This window comes from Protopterus annectens, chromosome 5.part0, assembly GCF_019279795.1.
Source record: "Protopterus annectens isolate FY-2018-M chromosome 5.part0, PAN1.0, whole genome shotgun sequence".
Lineage (NCBI taxonomy): Eukaryota > Metazoa > Chordata > Ceratodontiformes > Protopteridae > Protopterus > Protopterus annectens.
Window position 1 is genome coordinate 787,965,431 of NC_056735.1, and position 16,433 is coordinate 787,981,863.

At 40.2% G+C, this 16,433-nt stretch overlaps 1 long non-coding RNA gene across 1 annotated transcript in view; it reads left to right on the forward strand.

The window, feature by feature from the left end:
• The first annotated feature begins 390 nt into the window (after positions 1-390).
• LOC122802042 overlaps positions 391-16,433 on the forward strand; it is a 111,999-nt gene continuing 95,956 nt past the window's right edge. The window contains exon 1 of the long non-coding RNA XR_006364854.1: positions 391-602. This is a non-coding gene — a long non-coding RNA (uncharacterized LOC122802042). The remainder of the gene's footprint in view (positions 603-16,433) is intronic.

Below are 16,433 nucleotides of genomic sequence, written 5' to 3' on the forward strand. Positions count from 1 at the left end.
TGAATAAGAATATTGCCAGTTCAAATGTCAGATAAATTGAGAAGTGCACAAAAATGTGAATGGAATAGATAAAAACCTGTATATTAGTAAAGTGTGTGGTAAAATTCAGTGGAAGATTATACTGATATATCTTTGTGTTCTGTTTATTCTGTGTTTTTGAGTAAATAGATCATAAAATAAAATGATACAAAAGCTAATACGAACCCTGCAGAATGAAAATTTACATTTGCAACAGAGTAATGTTGAATGATATAATCAATTTCCTCTGGATGAACGGTACAGTAGTTGCACAATATTCTTTTTAATATTGTAAGATCAGCAAGGTAGTTTGCTAATAAAGGACAGTGTAATAGCATGCTACAAGTGAAGTAACACTTTCTATTGCTGGCAGAAAACCACACTTTAGCGTCTCAGCAGTACAGGTGATTCAGTGCTCACATCACTTCCTCGTTTCTACATCTATACCTTCTGCTCTAAGACCATGAGCAGCTAAAGACAGAATTTTTTTAACAGAGAAGATTAGAAGTTTCAGAAAAGCTCCTCCACTATGAACTGGCTGTTTTTCGCTGTCCTTGTTAGTGCTGCTCTAGCAGTAAAAATATGTAAGTAAACTTTTACTTTGGGATTATATTTCTGATGAAGAAAAGTTATTTTATAACAAAAAATGATTTTACATAAAAGTAGATTTCTTTATTTTGTGTTTAATTAACAGCGCTTATAAATAAGTCAAGTCAAAAATGTTGAATATTGTTATTATTAAAAGCAAACAAAACAGAATGCAGAGTATTACAAAAAATTAAATCTCCAATTCAAAGGTTAAAATTATTTTGAATTAAAAGCACAGACTTTGTTTTGTTTTATCTAAAATACAAATATAATGATTGTGTGCAGAGGGCCACATTTTTAAAATAATACAGAATACTGTGGTGTATTTTGTCTCTAATAATGAAAAATCATTCCCTTCAAACATGGTTAGCCTCAGGTTTGGTACATCAGGAGAACAGATGTCACTCCTACTAACATCAAAAAGGAATTTTGCAATGACAAGTGAACTGCTACTACTAGACCCCATAGCCCTAAATATATTAACTGTATAGCTGTCCAACCTCAGGATAAGAAAATGCTGCCATAACACATCCCAAGGCTTAACAACCACAAAGGTTGCATGACAGTAAACCTGTATCAGGGACATAGAGGTTAAAGCCTTGACTACAGTCCAGGTAACCCTAGTTCAAATAATAGCTCTGGCACTTGATGGCATAGGTGGAAATGTTAGGTGTGACCATCCGGGAATCAGGGAGGAGGCACACTTGTAAGGTTTGATTTCCTTGCTTTGGACCAGGAATTAGCTGTGCAGTCCTAGCTCTAGGTCAGGCAATTCTTCTGATATCAGCCTCTTGTAGAAATGGCAGTGGTGCAATGCTGGCGCCCATTGCTTGTCCCACCCACAGGGTGTTACTGCATGGGTTTGGGGATAGGGCAAAAAAAAAGGGGAAAACATTCCATGGGTGACAACATAACACTGCCTCAGTATGCCTCAATCTCATCACTGACCCCAAATGTTGTTAGAGTTAATGTAGGGGAGGTTGGGAGGGTTCACTAGACCCAATAAATGAGAGAAAGCACTGGGAGAAGCTGATCAGCTGTGAGGTAGCCAAACTAGACAAAAAAGTTTAGCACTGCAATAATTTTTGATATTACTGCACATTAGGGTTTTTGCTGCAGTGTTACAGAATAGTATTAATGTTTATTTCACACAATTGCTTTTTCCTCAATTTATTTTTCTTCCAACTATAAAATCTCTGTATAGAGCTTCAAGTGTCAGTCCTAATGAACTTTTTACCATGCTTCATTCTTTTCATCCTGTGAAATACTAGTGAATTCATGCTCCATAACATGAAATGGTGGAGGTTATGAAAAAGCTGCCTTATGTGGAAAGTCTTATTACTCAAAGAATTACAGTCTGAAATACATTTTCAGTTCTCAGAACAAGTTATGCCTTGACTTTAAGAGTATCAAATGATGTACAGCATCACAGATTTAGCCAGGCTTGTTGGTATGTTTGGCAATGCCTCCCATGTAGAGCCCCCCAAGTCTGAGTAGTTGAGAAACAAACTGAAAAAAAAGAAGTGTCAGGTTAAGTAAAGAGCTATTATGTACTATTACAGATATACATAATAATGTCATATCAAACACCTTATCCAGACTGTAATGAAGAACTATAGCAGTTTCTTGGTATAGTTCACTCACTGTCAAAAACAAAGTCTTCAGCCTGAAAGGGCTATAATGTAAGTTCTTTGTTAAACTGTGTCAAAACACCATTGCTAACACACAAACACTGACTGACTGTCATAATTGCTGATACTGCTTGCAGCACCTCTGAGGAAGTGCTGATTGTGCCCCCTAATATTTTCCATGTGAGGCAGCTGACCTCTTTACTCCACTCTTGCTATGGTTTGTAGATATAAGGCACACACAATTTCTCTGCTGTCCTGGAATGATGCACACATTTTCTGTTGTTTAAAAAAATCCTTTACTTCTTTATATAGATGCATTTTATTACACATTCTTATTAAGATTATATAGCCTGTCAACTGGCCAATTGAGGCATAATATAAATGGGCAATTTTGATAATAACACACACATACAGACAAACACACATGCACATAAACACACACTCAGATGCTCACTCACACAAACCTTCCTTTTCTAGAAAAAGATAACTGCCAAACAAAATGATTAGTGAAAATGATTCAAAACATCTTTTTTGTGACAATTATATTCAATTCTGCTTCTTTGTACATGAATCTTATAAAAATACAAGGTAGCTGGGCCCAATGTCCATTTCAGCCTTGCTAGTATCCACTCTTAGGCCTTCTCTCCTTTTTCAAGAAGCAACAGGCCAGTCATGCCAGGGGTTTTATTTGTGCATACTCATCTAGTTGTCTAACTCCTTTCTGCGGGATGAAAGTGTGTTACATTGCTTTATTTGGAGTGGACGTTTGCTCCAGAGAAGAGGTAAGCATTGCTCAACAAATTTGTCTTTCCATCCTGTTTTGTTTATTTGCTGAAGCAAGTTCAGATTTTTGGTTCTAGTGTTAGTAAAACTGTCTAATTTGTAAATATATATGAGGTCTTGGACTACTGGATCCCTAATTGTCCAACAGGTAAGGCACAGATGATTCCTAAAGGAGGCTATAAGATACTGAATAAAAGGAAGTGCTTCCTGCCTCTCCTGGTAGCTTTTGTCATTAAAGCCAATGATCTTTCAGTTAGTTACCTCTGGAGTCTTTCCCAGTTGCTGAATCTGCCTAATAAGAGGTTCACTTCTAAATACTGAACATACAGAATATCGTAGACCACAATTCCGAGACTGGAATATCATAAGTACAAAAGACTGAACTTTCAAAAGGCCAAATATTACATTACTAACAGCCCAGAATCTCGAAACTGCCTATCCTGACATGTGCTCCTGGTGGAGTAATATCACTTGTGCATGAAAAGGTGTGTATATCCTGTAAACACAGACTTCTGCCACCTGAACAAGAAAACCATGGCAAAACTCTTGCAGAATAGATGGGTTGCCAACTGTGAAAGTAGCAGACTCTAAATCCAACTTCAGACCAGTGACAAGTGGAGTACCACAGGGTTCAGTCCTAGGTCCACTCCTGTTTGGTATCTACTTCTCTGAAGTACAGGCTAACACAGAAGGTCTTTGGCTAACAAAGTTCGCAGATGACTGCAAACTAGGAGCCATAATCAAATCTCCTAATGATGTGGACATCCTACAAAAGGGCCTCACTGAGACAGATGCCTGGTGTCAAAGACATGGCCTCAAGCTCAATGCCAAAAAGTGCATTGTCCTCCCTTTTGGTAAAAACTCTGTACCCATGAACTACCACATAGGTGGTAGTCTACTTAGCACCAAAAGTGTGATAAGAGACCTTGGGACACAGGTGGACAGTAGTCTATCCTTTGATAATCACATCGCTGCAGTAGTCAGGAAATCCTTCTACGTGGCACACCTCATCACAAAAGGTTTCTCATCCAGGAAAAAAGAGGTCATTGTTCGCCTCTACTCATCACTCATTAGACCCATTATAAAATACAATGCCCCTTTTGGTATGTACCTCACTAGACATCTACAACAACTGGAAAGGCCACAGAAATACCTCACAAAGAGGATCACTGGCCTCAAACAGATGTCCTATGCAGACCGTCTCAAAAAACTCCAGCTTTACTCTGTCGCATATCGCCTACTCAGAGGCAATCTCTGCCTAACATACAAAGCTATGTCAAACCCAGCACTGTTGTATATGCTCCACATAAAGAAATCCCAATCCCTCCGAGCTACACGCTCTAGGGACCTAAACCTTCTTACCATAATAAACAGAACATGCTGGAGGGATAGATTCCTATCTCAGAGACTTCCCATACTCTGGAACAAACAGCCTATCTATATCAAACAAAGCTCCTCATTAGCACTCTTTAAGAAAAATCTTGATGATTGGATGGGAGATAGGAAATTCACCCCGGGGATCACTTCTGTGGCTCTGCTTGACAGAGGCACACGAAAATAATTTTCTTGGGTGGCAAAAGCAAGGGTACCATTTGGCTAGGCTTATATAGGCCCTAGGCCAATAGCCTAGTACCTTCCTATGAACCTATGAACCTATAATAACAAAATGCTTCAACAAGCATCCATGTCTCACATTTCCATGTGCTCCAACATAAATAACAAATAAATAACGGTAAATCAAGTTTAACATATGCAGAATCCCAACACGTGACTCCGCCCCTGCACAAATGTAGAATAGCTGTGCAATGGTACAACACCAATATCAGGATCATATTTTCAACAGTCGAGCAACAGCTTGGATAAATTCAATGGGTGAATATTTGTCTTTATTACCCAACACTCGCTGAAACTGTGAGTGCCTCTGTATTAACTTCTTCTGCTTTGGTAAAGGGGGACAAGCTGCAGCAAGCCATGCTCACAATTCCTCACCAAAGTTCTGCTCTCTAGCTAGAGCCATCATTAGTACAGAAAGGTCAGTTGATCTTGCACCCAGAGCATACTTAAGGTGGTGATGCCATGCTTCAAATAAGTTTTGGGTTCATGGTAAAATCAATGTGTTTAAATCAGAAATGTTCCAAAAAAGAGATTGGGAAGAGTGGAGGAAATCTTGTAAATGCAGTAGTGCTCATTGCAAATCTCTTCACTTTACTCAGTACATACCAGTCCAAAAAGTACTTCAGCACATCTCTGCCTTCTTCTGGGAAAGTCTCTTTTAACTGATTAAATGTAGGCAGTACTTCATGCTCAGGGAGGAAAGCTAATGCTACTAAACACCTGATGGATAACTGGAAACTGTAGGAAGAATTGTACAGAGAACCTAAACCCAGCTGTTGAACCTTCCTCCATATATTTTGTCCAAAATGAAATAAGCATCCCTTTGAGGCAGCCCCATTGATGTTTATCTGTATACGTTTAATAGCCACCACCTCAAAATCGCATACGACAAACTGTAAACTTGTTTGAAAATTATTCAGTGAAAGCAAATAAAACACACATTGCTACATCATGTTATAAGCTTGTAGAGACTTCTTGGACATGAGACAATACAGCAAAGGCACGGATTTGCTATAACTCCCATATTTAACTAACTTGTGAATACTGTACAGTTGTTGGCACAGTATACTCTTGCAAAATTATGTCCCATTCATTATCCAAATAGTTGCACAACTTAAATCATGTAGGTTGTTTAATGTACTAAATACAATAACAACATTACCAGTAGTGTCATCTACCATTCTTTTCTCTACAAACACGGCAGTTTGGAATAAAAACATATTCATGTCTAAGGTCTCAAGTGTTAGATCAGGTATATGCATCTGTTCAAAGTACTTATGGCGCACACTACCAATCTGTTGTAACATCACCTTTCTGCTGAGTAAGCTGGACACACATTCTAATGATGTTGAAGCTATGGCATCATCCACTAAGATACAAGGTGTGCCCCTGGAGTTAGCCACTTTGTCTTTAAGAGTACCACAGACGGTATATTTCTGCACCTCAAAAGGATCCCCTGCATGGTTATGGGCTACACTTTTCAAGAGTTTCTCACCTTCAGATAGTGACAGCGTGACAGTTCTGCCTCTACATCTCCCTGCACACTTCAGTTTACAGCACCAGTATCTCTGATTATCTTATTTTCTCTCCAAATGATAGATATATCCATCTGTAAGCATAACCTCCCTGCAGTTTTGGGATTGAACTCTAGTATAAAGTTGCCCAACAGTTCAGGGTGCTTCTTAGCACTCGTCAGCCATTATGGTGATGCAATACACTGTACAACATTTTAAAGAGATGGACATGCTTTTATATCTGCTTCAGTTGTCAACGGTTACGTCTTGCAGTTTAACTACCAAAAACTCATGTGTTTCTGGGGTTCGGGAATTTCAATTTTCGGGTATATGGGAGAACGATATTCCAGTCTCAGGACTGTGGTCTACGATATTCTGTGTGTTTGGTATTTAGAAGTGAACCCCTAATAAGATACATTCCAAAAAGTTCTGTGCACTCAATAATAACTCTGAGCAATGTGGAACATAAAAAGAGTAAGAATTTCCATGGATTTAAATGAAATACATTTTGCAATCAGCTGTGCCAGGCGAATAGGCTTCCTAACCAATGCTGCAATATAATGGTAAAAGCAAAAGGATTATCTACCCATGTTCAAAGGTCTGTTACTGCACTTTCATTTTGAATCTGGATGTTGTCTATATAATATGGTGGATGAAGAGAGTATTTACAAAATACCATGATATTGCACTTTTGAAATGTAGTTTTAACCCATTTTTTGAGCAACAGCTGTTGACATGCAAATTCCAATTGAAGCTTCTGTGTATGAGATGAGAACTTGAAGTTAACACAATGTTTGTAGCCAACCACAAACTTGGTTAGCCAGAAATCCACATTTGTAATTTGGAGATCTGTGAACTAGATGCTGAAAAGTAGATGTCGGAGCACAGATCCTTGAGGAACACAACTGGTCAACTTCATGTTACTGAGGACAAACCTGCCGCCTTCACTACTCGGGTTCTATCCCTCAACCAATTTGCTATTCACTTAACTATGTAGGAGTCTATTTGAAAGCTCAACTAACCTGTTTATTATGCCGGCATGTGGTATGGTGTCAAAAGCCTCAGCTAGGTCATTATGTGTATTTACAGCATACCCACAGTCCACAGTGTGTGTTACTCTCCCTAATGAAGCTGACAAGATTTATTAGAAAGGATCTACCATTATCAAAGCTAAACTTGAGAGATCTCTGCCATATCTCTTTATGTATCCCTTAGGGTTTTACAAGCCAGATTGTTTCACACCTACAAAGACCACTTAATGTCATAATCATACTTGTCTGCCTTAAGAATATTTAGGACCCCTGATGTGTCAGAGATCATCGTTCCTGAAAGGCATCTTACTGTCACCTTCTCTTTGTCCAGCCTCATGAGAGTTGAGTTAGTGTGTCTAACAGTGGATTCACTGAATACTAGTGGTTTGATTTACTCAGAGCCCTAGATTCACTAGGTCTTGAAGGCTTAAGCAAGGATATTTATCTGCATCAGTGTGTGGTAGTTTACCATGTGTTTGTGTGGGATGCAGCGGTGGTGTGTGTTGCTCACAATTTATATTTGTTTGTGAGATGAAGGTCTCAAGCTTGGTTAAGTATATTTCTCACATGTAGAGAGTGACAAGCTAAGCATTGTATGTGAGAATTAGACAATTGTTACACAGACTGAGTAAACCAAATGCTATGAGGCTGTCTATTGGTGTTGAACAAGCTGGCTGACCTTTCATTTTGGTCAAAGTATATAGTAAAGAAATGCAATATTATTTAATTTTTAAGAAAAAAGAAAGTTTAAGTGATTAGTTCAATGGAAATATATCTCTGGCATTATAGGAATGTAGCTTACGAATCTATTAATATGCAACTCACTTAGCATAAAAGGGATAAGTAATGTTAAGGGAGCGTGGCTTAAAAATGTATTTAAAAATAGCTTATATTTTAGTGTATGAGGGAAACAAATTATAAAAATAAAATGAATAAGAACAATTCCTGGTTATCCAAGATAGCAATTGGTGAGACTGATGCATGGTGTCAAAGCCATGGTCTCAAGCTAAATGCTAAAAAATGTGTAGTAATCCCCTTTGGAAAAAACAGAGCACCCGCAAACTATCACATAGGAGGTAGCCCCTGAAATCTGAAGAAGTAATAAGGGATCTAGGGACCCAAGTAGATAGTCAGCTTTCCTTTGATAACCATGTTGCCAAGGTGGTTAGAAAATCCTTCTATGTGACCCATCTGATCACGAAAGGGTTCACATCAAGATCTAAGGATGTAATGGTGCCCCTCTACTCTTCCCTCATCAGACCCATTATTGAGTACAATGCACCAATTGGAATGTACCTGGCCAGTCATCTCTAGCAGCTGGAGAGACCACAGAGGTACTTCACTAAGAGGATTACTGGCCTCAAACAGTTGCCCTATGCAGCACAATTGAAAAAAACTAAGGCTTTTCTCTGTTGCATACCGCCTTCTCAGAGGCGATCTCTGTCTAACATACAGAGCCATGTCCAACCCAGAACTGTTGAACATGCTCCATCTTAGCAAAACCAAATCTACTCGAGCTACATGCTCTAGGGATATAAACCTCAGCACAACAATGAATAGAACATGCTGGAGGGAGAGATTCCCTTCGCAAAGACTTCCCTTGCTATGGAACAAGGTTCCGATCTACATAAGACAGAGCCCCTCACTATCACTCTTCAAGAGGAACCTTGACGAGTGGATGGGTAACAGAAAGTTCACACCAGGGATCATACCAACAGCTCTACTATATAGGGGCCAAGGGTACTAGCTGCTAGATCAAGGGCCTGGGGAACTAACCAAAGGGGCGGTGTATACCGCACAATGTGGCTGTGCTAATATATGCCTCCGGGCAGATAGCCCAGTACCTACCTATGAACCTATAATCTAATTAATACACAGTGCAGGAGTATAGTTACAGTCTCTTAGGGATCTAAGAATGAGTAAGATAATTTGTAGAGAATTCCACACTAGACAAACCTCATCTATCTAGTTCAGCAGTGTGGTGTTGTGTGGAATGATGTTTAGAGTTGTTTGTCCCAGAAGAGTGAAAAACAAATATAAAAATATGTACTTTCAAAATACAATATCAATTTAAATCCCTGCCACAGAACTAATATTTCTTAATTGCTAATACCATACCAAAAGCTAGAGGGAAAAACATGCAAAACAGCAGAAACTTTAAGAAATACCAGAGGAAAATAAAAAATAAAAAAACCAGGTACCAGAAACACTTTTAGCAAGGTATTACAACCAGGCTACTATATGAACACAACTTCATAGGTTCATAGGTTTATAGGTTGGTACTAGGCTATCGGCCCTAGGGTCTATACAAGCCTAGCCATAACAATTCCCTGGCTATTTCTTCACAGAATATTTACTTCCCTGGTCCCCTGTTTAGCAGGGTAACTTATGCGATCCCCGGGGTGAATTTCCTATCTCCCATCCAATCGTCAAGGTTCTTTTTGAAGAGGGCCAAAGAGGCGCTCAGCTTGACATGTATGGGCAGTCTATTCCAGAGTATAGGAGAGTCTCTGGGTCAGAAACCTATCCCTCCAGCATGTTTTGTTCATTGTGATGACCAGGTTTAGATCCCTGGAGCATGTAGCTTTGAGGGATTGGGATTTTTTTAAGTGTAGCATGTCCAACATCACTGGGTTTGACATGGCCTTGTATGTTAAGCAGAGATTGCCTCTGAGTAGGCGATATGCGACAAGAGTATAGCTGGAGTTTTTTTAGATGGTCAGAATAGGGCATCTGCTTTAGGCCTGTGATTCTTTTAGTGAGGTATTTCTGTGGCCTTTCCAGTTGTTGCAGATGTCTTGTGAGGTACATCCAAATGGGCCATTGTACTCTATAATGGGTCTAATGAGGGATGAGTACAGTGGGAAAATGACCTCCTTTTTTCTGTATGAAAAGCCCTTAGTGATGAGGTGTGACACATAGAAAGATTTCCTGACTGTTGTGGCTATGTGGTTATCAAACGTGAGACCATTGTCCACCTGTGTCCCTAAGTCCCTTTTCACACTTTCGATGTTTAGTGTACTGCCACTTCTGTGGTAATTCATAGGTGCATGTTTTTTCCCAAAGGGTGTAACTATACATTTCTTGGCACTGAGTTTGAGCCCATGGCTCTGGCACCAAGCATCTGTTTCTGTAAGGCCCTTTTGTAGAATATCCACATCATTTGGGGATTCAATAATGGCTCTCAGTTTGCAGTCATCTGCAAACTTTGTTAGCCAGAGTCCATTAGTGCTGGCCTGTACTTTAGAGAAGTAGATGCCAAACAAGAACGATCCCAGGACTGAACCCTGAGGTACTCCACTTGTCACGTGTCTGGACCTGGATTTTGAGTTGGTTTCTTTTACAGTGTGGATTCTGTCAGTAAGCCAGTTGGCAACCCATCGAGTGATGTATGGATTAATGCCCAGCTTAGTAAATTTATCTATGATTCCAGAGTGGCGGATGGTATCTAAGCCTTGGTGAGGTTCAGATAGGCTGTGTGGACTGTCTTACCTTCATCCGTGGCTCTGGAGACTGATTCAAAGAAGTCAATCAGGTTGTGGAGACAAGATCGTCCCTTTACGAAATCAAACTGGGTGGGGTCCAGTGTTTGTAGGTTACCAATGTCTTTGTTTATAAGTTCCATGATAATGAGTTCCATGCCTTCAGGCTCATCAGACTGATGGGACGATAGTTCTTGGGATCCAATGTGGATCCTCCCTTGTGGAGTGGGATAACTGTAGCCATGCGCCACTCATTGGGCACGAAACTAGAGGTGAGGCTATGATTAAACATGACACTTAGGTGAAGTGTCAGTTCATTTTGTAGTTCATGTAGTACACAGCCCGGGATGTCTTCGGGTCCCATGGATGCTGTATTCTTAGCTTTGGAGAGTGCATTTTTTTATCTGTGTGGCAGTGATTACTGAAATTTGGCAATCTTTTGGTATTGAGATGGGCCCTTTTTGGGGTGAGAGGGGGTGAAGTTGGCACTGAATCAATCTGCCAGGATATTGGCAATATCCTTGGAATCAGTATTTTTAATGCCATTCTGTTGTAGCTCAGAGCATATCTGAGCATTGCCATTTAGATTCTTGACATAACTATAGATTGCCTTGTGGTTGTCCTTGGAATCTTTGACAATTTTATTTTCGTAACTAGCTTTGGAGGATTTTATGAGGGATCTCAGCTTCTTACTGAGGCTGGTAAGGGAGTTTTTTGCATCCTGGGATTTTCCTCTTTTTTGCAACAGTTTCTTCCTTCTGTTGTATAGTTTGTTTATGGCAGGGGACCACCAGATTGGTTTCTTTTTTTCTGAAGGAGACTGTCTTGGTTCTGATTGGAATGGCAAGACTCATGCACGAGTGGATGTGCTTGTACAGTGCCTTAGTGTAGAACACAGCTGCCGAACTTTCAGCTCCCGTCTGCATGGATGTCATGAAGTTTGTCACTTCTGACTTGAGTAGCATGAAGTTGGCTTTGGAGAAGATTTTTATGGAGGCTTCCCTACTGAGGGTGGGGGTGGGTGGAATGTGGATGTCAAGGGTGATTAGCTTATGGTCAGACCTGACAAATGAGGGGGTGACCACTGGTGTGGAGCATCGATTCCCCCATGTTGGTAATGACCAGGTCTAGGATATTTGAGCCCCTGGTGGGACTATGGATTAGTTGGTGCAGGCCGTTGGAATTTATGAATTCCAAGAACCGTTGGGCAAATGTGTTGATACCCAAGTAGTTTTCCCAATTAATGACAGGGTAGTTGAAATCACCCAGTATTAGGGTGTTTGGTTGTATCGTAATATTTTCTAGTATGTCTAGAAAGGTGTAGTGAGAATCTTGGGGCATGGTGGGGATCTGTAGCAAGCTACAATTTGGATTGCAGTCTTACCTAGTGTTAGTTGCGCCTGTAGAATTTCAGATGCATTGTGTTGGGCAACTAGCCTGGAGGTGTGAATATCCTTGATGAATATGGACACCCCTCCGCCTTTAGTGCTTTGGTCCTGGTTTGCTGGCCGAAAAGGGTGGTAAGAGTTGTAGCCTGGTATTGCAGGGGTGCTCTCTGGAGCCTTGAACCAGGTCTCAGTTACTGCACAGATATCAATGTTCTCCATTTTTAGGAGTGCCTTGAGAGAGTGCATTTTGAGGTTTAGACTTCTAGCATTGAGTAGCATTACCTTCAGATTTTGCATGCTTATATCTGTTACAGTGGTGGTTTTGTCCTTTGAGCCTTGCCTAAAAAAGACACTATAGGTGTGGCAAGAGCTTTAGCCAGTAACCTGAATCCCAGGGGAGACATGTGCAGACCATCTCTGGCAAAGCATTGTGGTTTGTCGATTATGTCATCCCAGGCAGACAGATACTGGATCCCCTTTGAATTACACCAGAAACTTAGCCAATTGTTGAAGTCAATCATTTTGTCCTTATACTGTGGTATCATTCTGGGTGAAGACAGGATGCTGCTCAGGGCTAGGGTCATACCTGCCTGGGCCACATGATCCGAGAGCTCTTCCATGTATCTTTTGATGTAGTCCAGGGAGGTACTTCTCAAGTCATTCACTTCAACATGGACAATGACAGAGTCATATTTGTACTTGTTGTGGAGTGACTTGAGTGCATGTGTTACATGGCGGATCCTGGCACCTGACAGGCAGTTGACAGTAATTTTCTTCTTATTCAGCCTGGTGAGTGGGACATCAGAGTGCCTGACTATAGAGTCACCTATGACTAAAGTGTTGGGTACATTGTCTTGCCTTAGGAGCTGTTGTTTGGTGGCACACTGGTGTTTTGAGCTATGTGTGACTGGTTGTGATTAGTGTTTGTTTGCATTTCAGCTTCGGAGGTCCTTTTTGCTGTTTTCCCTTACCTTGGCAAGGTACTTTGCAATTATAGGCTGTTTAGTGCCTACGATTAATTTCTCCTTATTAACAAGGATAATTGAGTGCTTGTATCAGTTTAAGGCTTTCTAGTGCTTTCCAGCAGGTTTTAGAGCAAGTGCTAGTCACAGGGATTCAGATTTTAGTGCTACTATTGAGAAACCAGCTAGTTCTAAGGGAAAATTTGAAGAGCAGACTTTCTGGCACCGGGAATAGTTTAAAGTGCTAGACTAATAAGCTAATAAAAGTGCAGGAGAGCAGAGAACTAGCAGATCTAAGGGAAAAAAATTGAAGATCACCGCTCAGAAGCTTACAACAAATCCTGAATCTGTATCTGGGCTACACTAGTTCAAGGAAAGCTAGGAAACTGTTTTTTTTTTTTTTTTAGTAGAAAGTGAAGAGGCAGAAGATAATGCGATAATTCAATATACTCAATATAACAACTGAATATTTCTTAACCAGATAGTAAACATGGACAATAAAACTGAATAAATTAGCACTGGACCTATATATTCCATCCATCCACAACCCCTTTGCCCATTTTTTGGAGATGAGGTGAGAGTGTCACTTCAACAGCGGTAATCATCTAAGTTCAATGTTCATGCCACTAGGTGGCTAGCCCTGCCATGGCAGTTCTTCCATACCACAACACATACTTGCATGCCCACTCACACCTATGGTCATAGTGTTCAATCCACCTAATGCATGTCTTTGGAATGTAGGAGGAAACTGGAACACACAGATGAATCCCACACCTACACAAGGAGGACAAGCAGACTCCACACAGAAGGCACCCCAGACAAGAATTGAACTGGAGAACCTCTTGTTGTGAGGTAACAATGCTGTCTGCTGCTCCATTGTTGCCACCTTCTTATAATTTCCTAGCTAATTTTCCATACGTTTTTAATTTTGTTGCTGCTTTATAAGTTTTCTTGCTAGTTCTAGTTAGGAAGTCACATCCAAATTTTGCTTTAGTTGGGGGGGGGGGGTCAAAGTATCCGACATCCTACTGCATGGAACTTCACACCATGCATGCTATTTACTCATTTGACTGACTCTATGCAGCTGCACCTTATGGAAAGAGATTTACTTTGCCAGACCAATGTGAGTTTTCAACCAGTTATGAATTACTGTACATATGGGCATTACACACTAACATTACTTCCGCTAAAAACAAACAAACAAACAAACAAACAAAAATAATGCAGTTAGTTGGGCTCTTCTGAAGCAGTATTTTAAATGTATGACCACTACTGCAGGGGTAGTTTGCAAAATACATGACCAATATAAAGCCCTATTCAAAATACCAAGCAAGATTTCAAACAATTAATGTGCTTATTTCACTTCTCTTGTCATTTATTTTTATCTACTTAAAAGGAAAATCAACAATAAACCAAATAAGGTTTTTAAGCATAGAAATTATGCAGTATTGAAAATTAATCTGATGTTACTTCAGTGAACTGGAATAAATGTAAATAAGACAATTAAAATGTGATTGCGTGATATTTGTTTGAATACAAATATTTCAAAAGCCTTCTTTCATGGGATCATGCTCTTATAAGGACTGGATAGTTTTCAGCTTTAGAGTAATGTTCTCTATAATGCTGGCTCCTGGTTGGACCATCCATTGCAAATTATTATTAGGAGAGGGGCCAAAAATGGCCCTCTGTATTGTCTCCATGATGCTTCAGTTAATGATTTCGATAACCTCATCTGGAACAAAGAGACAAGGATATGCTCTCTAAGGCAGACCTGAGTGTGATGTTTGACAATGAGTACCTGTTGGCTGAGTGAATCACGCAGCCAGACTACGATTAACCTGAAAATGCAGCATGGAGCTGTAGCGTGGGCTTACAGTATGCAAGCCAAAGAGAAGGGAGTAGATGTGATGCTAATCTAGTGGCAGGCAGAAGTAAGACTGACTAAGATAGACTAGACCCTGACAATGGAAACTAGCTCTTGGAACATGGAATATCAAAACACTGATGGAAAAAGAAATAAAGCTTTGCAGGAGGTTGAACTTTTTCAAAAAGGTTTAGTAGGGGTATTACTTGTATACCTAACATTGGTTCTGGAATGATATTTCTCAAGTAGGGTTGTCTTCTGTCTTACTGTAGTGCTGATCCACAACAGAGACCCTGGTGGTTTCCAGGGCACTTGCAATTGCCTGGTTTGGCACCCTTTATTTGGAGTTTGTACCAGTAGACAAGATGAGTGTCTGAATGTGACTGCAAGTTGAGGACATGAAAACTCTGTCTGTTGCTAGGGCATATACACATAACAGCTAGTCACAGTATTTGGCCTTCTTGGAGGATGTGGGTGTGGTGCTTGACACAATGCCACCTCTAGATTCTGTAGTTGTATCTGAAGACTTCAATACTGATGTAAGGAATGATGGACCTACCTGGAGGTTTGTGATTTGGAAGAAAAGTTTGCCTTATTTGATCATATGTGGTGAATTGTTTTTGGACATCTGTGCTACTCAAGCATTGTCCATAACAAGCATCACATTAAAAAAGAAATATGTGAACATGTGTACTTGGTTTCTCAATAACTCAGACTAAAGGTCAGTGGCTGACTTTGTAGTCATGTCTTCAAATCTCTGGCTGTGTATCCCGGACCTGTGGATCAAAAGAGATGCTGAAATATCACCTGATCACCATTTGATATTGAATTGGAGCATATGGCTAAGGTGGTCACTGGGCAGACCAGGAAGACCCAATTTTTTACCAAAGGTGTCCTGGAAATACAAAGCTGATGATAATGAAGGGAAAAGTTCAGATCCCAACTCCAGAAGAGCTTCTCCCATTTACCTGGGTAGGTTGAGGATATTGGGTCTGAGTGAACCACACTCAGGACCTCAGTAACCGAGGAAGCAGCAATGATTTGTGGTTAAAAGATGAGCAATGCTTTTTGTGGAGCCAGTCTTAGAAGCTACTAGTGAATAGCAATAGTGGGTGAAGTTTTCAAGTTAAAGAAAGAGGTTGTCCAACCAGGACCTCTGTAGATTTGACTAACAAGTATTGAAAAGCCTGGAAGGTTCCAGTTGTTTTCTTATCAGAAATAAAGACCAATGTGAGGTGTAGGAGGAGTATGACAAAGCAATAGGGAATGTCTTTTGGATGGCCTCAAATAGGTTCTAGCCAATCAGCTCCTGATTCTGGAGGGGAGATGTGATGTTGTCAGGGCTATTCTCAGGAATGTTGGAGAAATTCTTACTTAAACTGCAGGCACTGTTGAGTTGTAGAAGGATTATGTGAGGAACTCCAGATTCCTTGGTACATGCCATTCTCGGAAGAAGCAGCATAAAAAGCAGATGACTGAATTACATGCATTTCTGCAGAAGATTATTGTGTCAATTAAAAAGTTCTGTAGATAGGCTGCTCTGCTGGATGTCATTCAT